Source organism: Pan troglodytes, chromosome 7, assembly GCF_028858775.2.
Source record: "Pan troglodytes isolate AG18354 chromosome 7, NHGRI_mPanTro3-v2.0_pri, whole genome shotgun sequence".
NCBI lineage: Eukaryota > Metazoa > Chordata > Mammalia > Primates > Hominidae > Pan > Pan troglodytes.
The window spans coordinates 87,242,929-87,255,259 of NC_072405.2; the positions used below are offsets into that span (position 1 = coordinate 87,242,929).

The following is a 12,331-nucleotide window of genomic DNA, read 5'->3' on the forward strand; positions in this document are numbered from 1 at the left end:
ACTTCTTACTACTGCTTTGTCTGCTATATTCAAACCCAAAGGCATTCCCAAGCTAGGGAGATAAAAATTAATTTTCTAAAATGTCCACATCCTATACATTTTGCTTATTCATGGAATCTTTCAAATTTTATTTTAGTTTCCTTTATTTGCCAAGAATACATATGGATTTGAATTTTTAAGGAGAGAAGGAAAGGGTAGGAAACCAGGGCCTTGGGTTTAGTAACAGGCATTGGATGTCTATTAACCAACTATTCTTACGCAAATGGCTTTGCAGCTCCTATTCTCCCATTTGATCCTCAAACAATTCTATTAGAGTGGTATTTTTATCCAATTTCACAGATTAAAATATAAGCACTCAATAAAATATAACCTTTAGAAGCTTAAAAAGCTAGTAAGTGATGAACTGAGGATTTGAACCCATGTTTGTCACCAAGGAGCTTTCCAGTGCACATGTCATAAAATTAGAGCCAACTGCAGAGCTGTAAGGGAACTTTTAGAGATGAACTTCTTCAGCCTCCATATTTTACAGAAGGAAACTGAATCCCAGAAGGAGAAATTGCCTTTCTCAAGGCTCCCTGGATGGGTAATAACACAGATATGAGTAGGTCACATAAAGTATATCTTTTTAAAAAAAAAAAGAAATTCAATTATGTCTTATTTGGGGGGTATATTTCCCAGAAGATATTTTTCTGGCATGTGGTCTGTAAACACAGCATGATTCATATTTTTTATGTTTCATGCTACTCATTTTGTTTAATTACCAACAAACATGGGGACTTTGGCTTTTTGACTTATTTGCAACAAGCATGAAATTGTTAAATTTACCTTTTATCAATTGTAATCATCCTATGCCAACATATTATCATAAATTCATAGAAATATTTTTAAAATAAATAACAGACATTGAAATCCAATTCTTAGATAATACTCCCAGAACAGCCAATGGTAAATGCCCTATACTTGAGTCTTACTTAGATGCTGTGGTAATGCACCATTTTAGAAGATGAATGATACTGCTATTTCTCTTCAGGGAAACAATAATGGATAAAGAAATGTAACTGCCGGGCAGCAAAGCTTCTAAGTGAAACCTGTAGTAGTAGTAGTAGTAGTAGTAGGGAGAAAATGTGCAGTCATCAAGTGAAAATAGGAAAGGATCTATGATTTATGATGTCTTAATAGACCCTAAATTGTTCTTTAATTACAAGAGTGGCAGTCTCTGAAGTCATTTGTGAGCTTGTATGACTTTTGTATTTAGCAATGTTGCATGCTCACATAATTGAAAATTAAAAGTAACACATTTTTCTGAAATGTACACAGTCTATTAAGAGTATTTATTGAATTCACACTATGTACTTTGTGCTAGAGAGTGCTGCAGGTGATAAAGGAGAAATTATATGCCTCAGTCATCCCGCAGTGGACAAACCCAGGACTCCAGCTTCACTCTTTCCTGGCCTTTATTCTAATCGTTTTCAACTCCATTCCACTCGAGTAGCCCACTTCCTAGTCTTTGTCATCTACCAGAACCATCCCACCTCCTAGATCTTAACCCCCAATACCATGCCTATGGTTCTTACTTGCTCATCTGTAGGGAGATGACTTTCAGTCAGGAGAAAGACAGGTGTTTATCAGAATTCTTGGAAAGTTTTTACAGCACCCACCCTCTACCCACCCCCCACATAGATACATTCATACACAAACACTCTCTCTTAAAATAACTTTCTGCATGACTCATACCTTTCTTCCACCCACCTGCACCCCCACCACTTTAGAACCACTGATCTAGAAGTTCAAGGCTTCCTGATGCACCCACCTTGCCCACTCCACTGCAAGGCTTTGAAATGAGTCAGGAACAAAATGCAATCCTCACATTACTGCATTAAAGGTAATGCACATGGTTTTACTGCATTAAGCGTAAATTTTTAGGGTAAAGAAGCAAAGAGAGCTCTTCTTTTATCTTAGTGTTTCTCTCTTTCCATCATTTTATTTTTACCACACACAGGCAGTAATGACCAAACAGAGACCAAGGTGGAGCTCAAGAGAAAGTAAGCATCAAACAGCACTCAGCCTGAATCCAGGCAAGTTCTTCAGTCCAAAAAGCAAAGGGGATGTAAATACTTAAGTTCATCTTACTCAGATCGCAAGAATAAAACACCACATAGGGACTTGGGACCAACAAAATGCTAGCCAGTGAAATAAGTTGTAGAGCCTCTAGTGTCTCTACTCATTGTGTATTTCTTGTATCTGTCTAATTCAGGTGTGGGGATTCAGGATCCTTTTCATCTTTAATACTAAAGTCAAAATTAACAAAATTATATGACTATAACCTATTAACTTTCTAATTTGCACCACATCTTCTTTCTGATTGGGTTAATATGGATGCTTCCTCAGCAACCTTCCTGCTAGTCTGGACTCTATTGTTCATCTTTCTCCTAGGTGCTCCTCAGGTTCCACATTTTCTTGCCTTTCTGCCATCTCTGCCCCATCAAAGTCAATTAGGCCACTCGCTTCTCTTTACTTGTCTTCTGGATGACTGTAAAAAGTTTAAAACAATGCTTATTCATTGTCTGCAACTTCAATCTAGACATAAGTGCTGCACAGCTCTCTCTTTTCATGTCCCTGGGGACAGAGGAATCTTCCCACTTTCAGGCTAAGATTTATTCCTTCATTTGATGTTTTTAAACCACTTTATTCTGACTTTAACAGGATGTCTTAATTATCCTTTTTCTTTACTGACTTTACCCTTTTTCACAAATGTGCTCAAGTTTTCAATTTCCCATTTGCTTTATTACTTCTGTTTCTCAAAATAGTAATGTATACTCCCTATTTTCATGCTTCTTCTCCTCCTTATTTCTTATTCTTTTGTAATTTGGCTTCCAATAAAATTTTTCTCATTATCAATGACATCTTTAGTAGCTCATCGTCTCTGCCATTGTCATTGAATCTCTGAAAAATGTGGAAATTAAAAGGTGATGATGATTCAGAGGACTCAGATTAACCTAAAATAAAATTTAACATTTTTATATTTTTAATTGATAGTAGTATGACAGGGTATCACTGAATAATATAGTATTTTTCAACTATATAGAATCGACATATATCAAGAAAACGTCAGCTTTCTCTCTAGTATAGAACTTCCATAATGTATGGATATGTCCTTGCTCTATGACCACAATCTCCCCGTAATGTTTGCTTGCTATGTACTCAGATCCTATAGTGCTCATTTCTTTATAGGAGTGGTTGTCACATATCTGGGCACCAACACAGAGCCTAGACATTCATAGATGGGCAAGATTACTTTGTGATGTTGTAAAGTTCTGTGTTCCATTCTACTCTTGGATAAATGTTAGTGATATCACTTGTTCCTCTCAACAGCAGCCATATATGTGTAAAATCCCAGTCTTGCTCTACTTCTCTGAATTATACCTAAACAAATATATCTACCCAAAATAGAGTGGATCATTTTTGTATATTTTATTAGCTTACTCAATGACATTTAATCTGGTTCACCATGGAATCTTTTTGATATGCTTCATTTGCCTTCCTTTTTCTTCCAGATGTTTTTTATTTAGTGAGTTCTTGTTTGTTTCTCTCTGACACCTCCTCACTAACCTAAGACTGGTTCCTCCTTGTCTACCTCTCCACTAAATTTCATGGTTCCCTGGGTTTCCATTCTCATTCCTCTACTCTAATCTCTCTCTCCAGATGACTTCCTCCACTCCCACATCAGCAACTATATTCCTATGGCGAATCTCATATCTTGATCTCTAGCCCAGGAGTCACTCCTCATTATCTGACCTATTGGATAGTTGAACATGGATTGCTCAAAGAATCTTAAAATTCAATGTTCTAATACTAAATCCAATGCATAATCCCATTTTCAAACCTGCTTTTCCTTATATGCTACAGATTTCAGATCATGGTAGCACTGATTTTCCACTGACCTTAAATCAAAATTTTTGGAGCCCTTTTAGCTGTTACCTCTTCCTCTGATTTCTGTGTTTGTTTGTTTTTTGGTCAATCGATTCTAATTCTTCACTATTGAAACTGTTCACTTCTTTTTATCTGCACTCCAACCCTTAAATCATTACTTATCTATTATTATGCAATGGCCTGCTCAGCATGACCTGCCTCATCCAGCACTCTTTCTAGCCATCTTGCCACCAGATGTATTGCTTTGATACATGATTTTGATCATGTATCTCTCCTAATTAAAAAATCCTTAAGTTTAGCCAGACAAACTTTACGGTATAAGAACCACATTGTATTTGTGTATAACTCCTTGCTCTGTGTTAGCTTTTATCCTGTTCCTAAAATGTGCTTCATGCTTGTGGGCAAAGTCTCATTGATCCTTTCAGACTAAGCCTCATTTCATCCTTTTCGGTAGAGTCTTTCTGACTCATCTCCATTCCCGAGCCCTACCCTAGGAAATCAGCCGTTCTATACTCCTTGCTCTCTAACAATTTATCCACAAATGGATCTCTATATCATAGCTATTTATTTGCATGCATATCTCTCCACCTTGAATGTGAGCTTTTTGAGGGCATCAACTCCGTTTTATTCATCTTTGTATACTCACTGTTTATCTATGTAGGTTATTGCTAATCAGTACAAACATCAGTACATATTTGTAAATAAATAACATCTGCCCTCCTGAAGCTCATAATGAAGTTAAGAGAGAGAATCTACACATAGGTCGATTAGGGAAAATGCAATTCAGAGATAAAATTCATGGTTGAAAATAGTGACGTCTCAAGAATATTGCATTGCAGAGGATAAAAACTTAATTCCTATCACCATTTTTTTTAGTTTATACAAGAGTATTTTAAAATTTGTATTGCAAACTGGTGTGCTGCATTTGTACACACACACGCACAAAGATTTGATAAGACATAGAGAAATGAGATGTCCAATAGGACAACACATAACTAGATGGGCAAATTAAGGTAAGCCATCCAGCTAAATAAGCCTTTGGTAAATTTATTTCTGGGAATTCTGTAGCAGGAATTATCTTCAGTTTGCTGGAATTAAGATGAGCCAAAAGGGGGTTATATCTTACTCTTTTGGCCTAAGCGATACATTGTTCAGAGAAGAAGATCTCCAGGAAGGATCTTGCAGGCCTTGAACAAAAGTTCACTGGAGTTTCTGAGAATATGCCTTACAGAAATGCACTCAAACAGCCTAAAGAAATGAGAGTTCTAATAACAATAGAATAAACCTCAGTGTCAGGAATTCACAGAAAAAAAAGGGGAAAAATTGTAGAAAGGGATTAAGAAACACATTTTTATATACTCAAGAAAGAAAGCTCACTGATATACATGTATAGAACCTTAAAGACCTTTTCCTGAATAGTGTTATCTTTTAAAAAAACACTGGTAATAAAATTAACTTTGGAGATCTAACAAGACTAAAGAAGTACTGTGAACTTTTGGACTCTGAAACTAAGAAAAAGACTGACAAAGGTGATGATGTAGGTTACTGCTAATAGAACATGTTTAAACTTTGGCTGCCATGATTCATTTTACACCTTGCTTGAGTAGGATGGTGTGGCTATTATGACTGTCCTGTTGAATTTCTAAGTTTTCTTTTATCCCACATCCTCTTTGAAATTCACAAGCCAAGATATAATCACGAAGTTTTAAGGGTAAAAATACCTATTCTGCCTTCTCAGATAGTCCTAAATACAATTCAACAAATCATCAAATTTGTCTAGGAAATAAAATTTGAGCATTTACTAAGTTTAAGTCTTTTTTTATTAGGTGTAATAAAAGAGAAATTTTTAAAAGACCACAGAATCCAATAGACCAATAAAAACTGAAATGATAATGGGGACAATAGTTTTTCTATCAGTATTTCCAGTCTTTCCCCATCACCACTCCATCTTCCTTTTAAGAACCTATTATTCAATTCTACCGTCTAATGAGAATTTAGTTTTTTCTCAGCTGATTCCTAGGCCTTTTGCAACACAGAATTGGGAGAACAGATATACAAGTTAGAGAGATAAGAGGAAAAAGAAGATTCTCAGATAAACAATGCTAGAGGTTTCCTTTGTTGAGAATAAACCAGGTAATGATTGAAACAGATTTTTAAAAAGTTGTTTAACATGTTTAAGTCAACATGTGTAATTTAGAATAAAGAATTACAAGGAGGATTTTTAAAGCAGTGATATGGGTTTTTAAAATAAGTTTGAGAGGTTTGACAAGTAAGACATTTAAATGAAAATACAGAATGAAACAAAATTGGGAAGGAGAGAAAAGGACCTTTTATAGGTTCTGAATAAGATCTTTAATATCCTAAAAGGTATGTAAGTAAATATTGGGAATTCTCTTCAATTATTTCTGGATTTCAGATGAAACTTTTTTGAATTAGGCTCTATACAAAGAGGAGGCCACAGGGGACCTGATGGTTTATTAAAGGATATTCATTTAATAGACATGGTAACAGAAGCACATACATATCTATGATAAATGTCTGAAACTGCTAAATAGTAGCAAATGAACATGGAACATCCCATACAGATTCTGGGAAAGAAACCTCACTTGACAGGATATATTATGAAAAATGAATCACTGAAATTATTTATTGGAATAAGTATTTCACTGAAGAAAGAAAAATTAGGCATTCTGTGTAGAAAAACTGACATAAACTAAGTTACACAGGTAGGAAAACAAGATCATATAATTTAAAAATAATCCCTGTTAGCCAGAGCACAGTGTGTAGATGCTAAGTCTGAGGAGAGACACTAGACTAGGTGGAGAAGATATCTGAGACTCTATGGAGAAGGACCTGGAAGCCTCCAAAGCTGATGAAAGTCAGTAAGGATTTGAGGGTGTGCCTGAAATAGTTCAGAAGTGGCTGGCAGGCCAGCTCCCAGACCAGTCAGAGAAAACTGTAAACATCAAGGCATGTCCCACACACAAGGACCCTGAGCCGCAGATAAGGCTCGTGCTGAGGAGCCTAACACAGAAATGAAAGAATTCTGAAAGTGAGAGTTAAATTTTTGAAGGTAGGCTAAGGGCTAGAGATGAAAGTAGACATAGGACTTATTCAAAGGTTAATAATTTAGTAGCTGGAAAAGCCAAAGAGATGTCAGAGGGTAAATGAGAAGCAGCAGAGGTGCATACAATGAGGCACAGATAGGGTTCTTTCTGGCAAAGCAGCTGCTGCTGTCCTTTATCCATATCCTACTCATGCCCTTGCCCTGATTCACTCCTCAGTTTTTAAAGGCACCCTCTGTCTCCACTCATAACATGTGGTTCAAGTATAAGAGAAAGATGTCTTTTTATATTGCACCATAGGAAGGGGGTAGAAGACTTTTCTCAGAGTAGTAGTAACTATTATGTTCTGAATATGTTTCAGATGCTTGATTATATTACCTCTTTCTCATAGTTACTCTGAAATATGAATATATTTATTTCCTTATAAGTGAGCAGTCTTAGACTCAGAGAACTTAAGAGCCTTCTCTTAGGCCATGTAGGTTTTATGTTGCAAAGGCAGGAATGAAAATTATGTCCATCTTCTCTGGTGACAATTCTCATGCTCTTTCAACTACACGTGAGCTACCCAATAGAACAATAATACGAGCTGAACATGTAGTTTTACATTTTCCAGTGGCCACATTAAAAAAAATAGAAAGAAAGCAATAAAATAACTCAATATATCCAAAATATGGTTGTTCAATACCTAACCAATATAAACATTATTGGCACATTCTTTATTTCGTACCAATTCTTCAAAATCCAGTATCTGTTTTGGCTGATCTCAATCCAGACCAGCCAAATTTCAAATGTCTTGGCTACCATATTATACAGCACAGAACTCTATACTGTATTCTGCTGTCTGACAATTAAACAAGGAGAGGATTCACTTTTGCAGGATGGAGGTGTACAGTGTGCATGTATGTGTATAGTTATTTCTCAGTGATGCTCAACTCTGGTTTCCTGTCCAAATCAGCTGGAAAACTTTTTAAAGATTAAGAACTCAGCCAAATTTCCATAGATTTTGATTTTATTGTAAGGAGAGGTTCAGGCATAGGTATTTTTTAGCTTTGTATTAAAGTATAATAAATATTTTAAAGTACCCATAAATGTTCAATTTGATGGATTTTTCTAAAATGAACACTCAGGTAACCAACATCCAGATCAAGGATCCAAATATCTTAACATACTGGAAGCTCCTGTCATGTTCCTTTCTAGTCATCACTCACTAGAAAGAACTGTATCCTCTGAGACTGGTGAATGCTAAATCCTCATCTGTCCCTCCAGAGTAGGCTCCGAAGTTCAGCCCAGAATGGTCACCTAATGCATTTATGAAGGCTCATTGCAAGTCACTCTTCTGTGGAGTTCTATTGTCATGTTTCTCAGGTCAACCTGAAGCTCCCAAAATCATAACTCACCTGCAAACCTATTCATATTTTAGAAGTGTTTACCCAAGGAAGTACAGGTCCTTCAAACCACTATATCCCCTCGTCCATGCAGGTCCCATCTCCATTCAGTTCTGAACCATCAAGCTGGCTCCACCTCTGTTCAGCTCTTCTTAGCTGCATGATCCCAGGGATTTGGTCCTGTCCTTGCCTTTCCTGAACTATCCATCTATTTTTTCATCTGAGTTTCCTTTCCCTCATTATCAAAAGATCAGATGGATGACAACTTTGTGAAGCCAGTATCACAGATTTCAGTTCCCTGCTGAACAGGTTATAAGTCCCAGGCTTACTCCCCTTTTCTTGGTACATAATTTCCCAACATTTTGCTCTAGCCCATCTCATTACCACACAGATCCTCTGGTCCCATAAGCTAATTTCTGTAGAAACAGCATTTGTTCTTCCTGTTGGTCATTTACCTGCTTCAGATTTAAGTAATTTAAAATATATTTACTATGAAAACTCAAAATTGTTGCCTTTAATACAATAGCATTCCCTCACTGACATAATCAGAAAGTTATCATCAATTAAAATATTTCCTAACTCTAGCCAATCTGAAAAGCATAAAAGTGGACTGAATCCTTAGGCTCTATGATTTAATAAGTCCTGAATAAACTGCTTCTAGATGTATTAAACACCCAGCAACATTTGGCCTGTCATTTACTGGAATTACAATTGCTTCACAGTGTCGCTTTTTTCTGTGCTCTCAGAACAATGCCTTGTTGTACTTCCAGCCCATACAAGAATATTTTGAATGAGTCTGACTTTGCAAAGACAGCACTTGCTGTTGAGAAAGGGAAAACATGACCATCTGTTCTCTCCCTTCGTGGATCAATCTGACAATATCCTAATACAGCTGTCTTCCTTCTTGACTCCATCCTACTCAGCCCACCTGCCTGCTTCTGCCAGTTTCCTACTTGAGCTTCCTCACTTACATTGTGTCTCTCCACATTCCTCTCCTCCTACTCACATATCACTATTCTCCTTCATTTTATCTCTTCATGATTTTTATAATTTTCAAGAATGCCTAATCAGTTGCTCTCCATTCTGCATCCTGCCAGTTTCAACTTTCTTCCTCAATCTCTCTACCCGGCACTTCCTGCACACCTCTCAGCCACTACCCACCTTTACTTGGGAGGAAGAGAAAAAAAGGAAATGAGCTCCAGACTCAAGCTGCTAGATATGATTCAGTCTAAAGTTTGTTGGAAGTATGGAGCCCCTCGGTATTGGCGAGGAACAGGTGGTACAAGGCAAAGTAAGAGAGGAGGGATGCATAAATAATGCTGGTGGTAAGAGTAGTCTTCACCTCTATTATTCATCAACTGAATGACACCTCTGAGTCATTCATCAACTAGGAGAGAGGTGGTGGGTGGTACCCAGTTCCACTAACTGCTGCCACCATGAGAATCAGAAATTTTACGAGTTCCCCAAATATCAGAGAGACACCTTGATTTGTCATCTGTCTATCCAGTGGAATTCCAAATGACTGACAATTTTAGAAAACACTTGGAAAAAAATATATATGAAAAGCTTATTTTAATCGCCATAGCCTCAGAATCTATACTCCTTACTCATTAAATGTATGATTTTAGACAATTTACTTCACCAATCCCAGTCTCAGTTTCCTATCTGTAAAAGGAAATAATATAGCATCTCTTAGGAATGTTGACTGATAGCTCCTAAGAAGAATGTTAAAAGGTTGAGATTAATCAATAAATGTAAAGTATTGGGAACAGTGCCTGGCACTTTATGTAAATAAATATTAGCTTCTAATATGGTTGTTGTTTTGTCGTTATATGAGATATGTTGATTATAGTCTTAAATGACTCAGAGAGCAGTCAAATGGCTTTTAGCTCTCATAAATTAGTACCCTCATCTGCACAGAGATTTTATTCATTTATTTACTGAACAGATATGAAGGAGTTTCCACCTAATATGTGTCAGATATTTTCAAGATGCTTGCTATCCAATGACTTAACCACAGTCATAAAACTCAGTTTAATTGCATCCCAGCAAACCAAATATTTATATTAGAGGGTTTCCTCTAGTTTAGTGTAGAAAATCCAAATTTGGTGGAGCAAAGTATTATTAACTATTTGAATCAAGAGTTATGAAATGAAGAGAAAGAAATGCAGACACAGAGAAAAAGAGACAGACAAAGAGAGAGAGAGAATACTTCAGGACTATCTTCAAGTCAACATAAGAAATTCAGTCCTAACTTTTTCTTAACAACTGTTATCTTTGCAGTTTCACAATGTCACTAGATAGTAGAAGGGGGCATAAATTCTCTTAATTATATAAAATATAAAGCCATCAGAGATTGGCACTGGAAGGACAGTAAGAAGCATCGGACAGACTTAGTCATTTGATGACATTTCCTTTGGCACCTCTGACAGCTACTTTCTTGATAATTTTCTGATTTAAGTGCAGATAAAATCCCATTCTCTTGGCTCCCTGAGTAAAACTGAGACCAGGCAGAGTCTGGTAAACATTGAGGAAGAACAAAAGGAAGAAAAACAGAAAGTATAGATTGACCAGCTGACTAAAGGAAGATTTTTCTTTTTAATTTTTTAAAATTTTTATAATCTAGTTAACCTCAGCCCAGGATCTCCAGGCCTTTGTTTTTGTGCATGGGGTTCTCCAAAGAAAGATTAGGTACTGTCTAGAAAATTTCCCCTTTTTAGCTGTAGGCTCTTCCTCCCATTCCAGTTTCTGGCCTAAGAGAGACTCCTCTTCTGCTAGTTAGATATATCATGAAAGCTGTCTTTAAATAAATACCTACTTTCACATATAGTATTAATTATGTGATTAACGTAACACTGACATGTTATTCATTCACACTGATGAAGTATTTTCTGGCTGAAAAGATAGTCCTGAAACTCACATATTCTTAACAAGATATATAGGGGCTATGATGATTGTCAATCTATTTACTCAACTAGAAAAGCTAACTTTTAAAATTATTTATACAATAGTAAAATAAAAAGTATTTTCCTCCCAGACCTAAGAAAACTCCACATAACAGACATTCTGGGTAATCAAATATTTACTATAAGTGTCTTTGAATAAATACCTGTGTTTAATAAAGCATATTTCTCAATCAGATAGGAAAGCCAGGTTACTTAACAATAATTAAACCAGTCTTTCATATATCCCAAGTAAAAAATAAAAGTATATCTTTATATATTTCTGTGTTTTTCTATGTTTCTATATTTCTATTTTATAATCTTTATTTCTATAAATATGACAAATAATAAGTAATAGATATCTGCCTCCTGGTGGCCATATGCAGTTCTAAGAGGGAAAAAAAAGTACCCTGTGTCTCTTAAAGCACAACAAAAAGATTTTGTTTTAGAAAACTGCTTACTCAGAAAAGCAATGTAGGTTGGCTTGATACCAATCAGGGAACAAGTCAACAGTGGTAGCCAATATGACTGTCTTCCAAGAACACTGTGGAACACAACAGGTCCCCTTTTTCACTCAATCGACTTGTGAGCCATTAATATATGCACATAAGCTTCAAAATATTCTTAGGAAAACCAATTTGAAATGAATTAAAATGTTTGCCTGGCAATTCTAATATATTTATCAAGAATATCTTCCCTAAGACTCCAAGATCTTATAGTACAGTTTGCCTTTGTTATCTTTAGCTAATCAGAATATGCTTCATGTAAGTTTTCCTGATCTAAAATCTCCTTGGTCAATCAGATATGGCCAAAAAAATACAGGCTTTTTTGTTTGCTTAAGTGTCTTTACTTGGCAACAGAATAAACCTCTTGGGAAGTACCAAACATGCCTTGACAGAAACATAGCACTGGAACTAACTGCTAGAAATGAAGGAGGCTTTGCCAAAACAATAATTAACTGAAGCAAATTTTTAAACTATGAATTATCAACAATCTTAATTTTTGAAGC

At 36.0% G+C, this 12,331-nt stretch overlaps 1 long non-coding RNA gene across 1 annotated transcript in view; it reads right to left on the reverse strand.

Moving 5' to 3' along the window:
* LOC107976352 (uncharacterized) overlaps positions 1-12,331 on the reverse strand; it is a 519,171-nt gene that overhangs the window by 456,893 nt on the left and 49,947 nt on the right. The window lies entirely within an intron of this gene.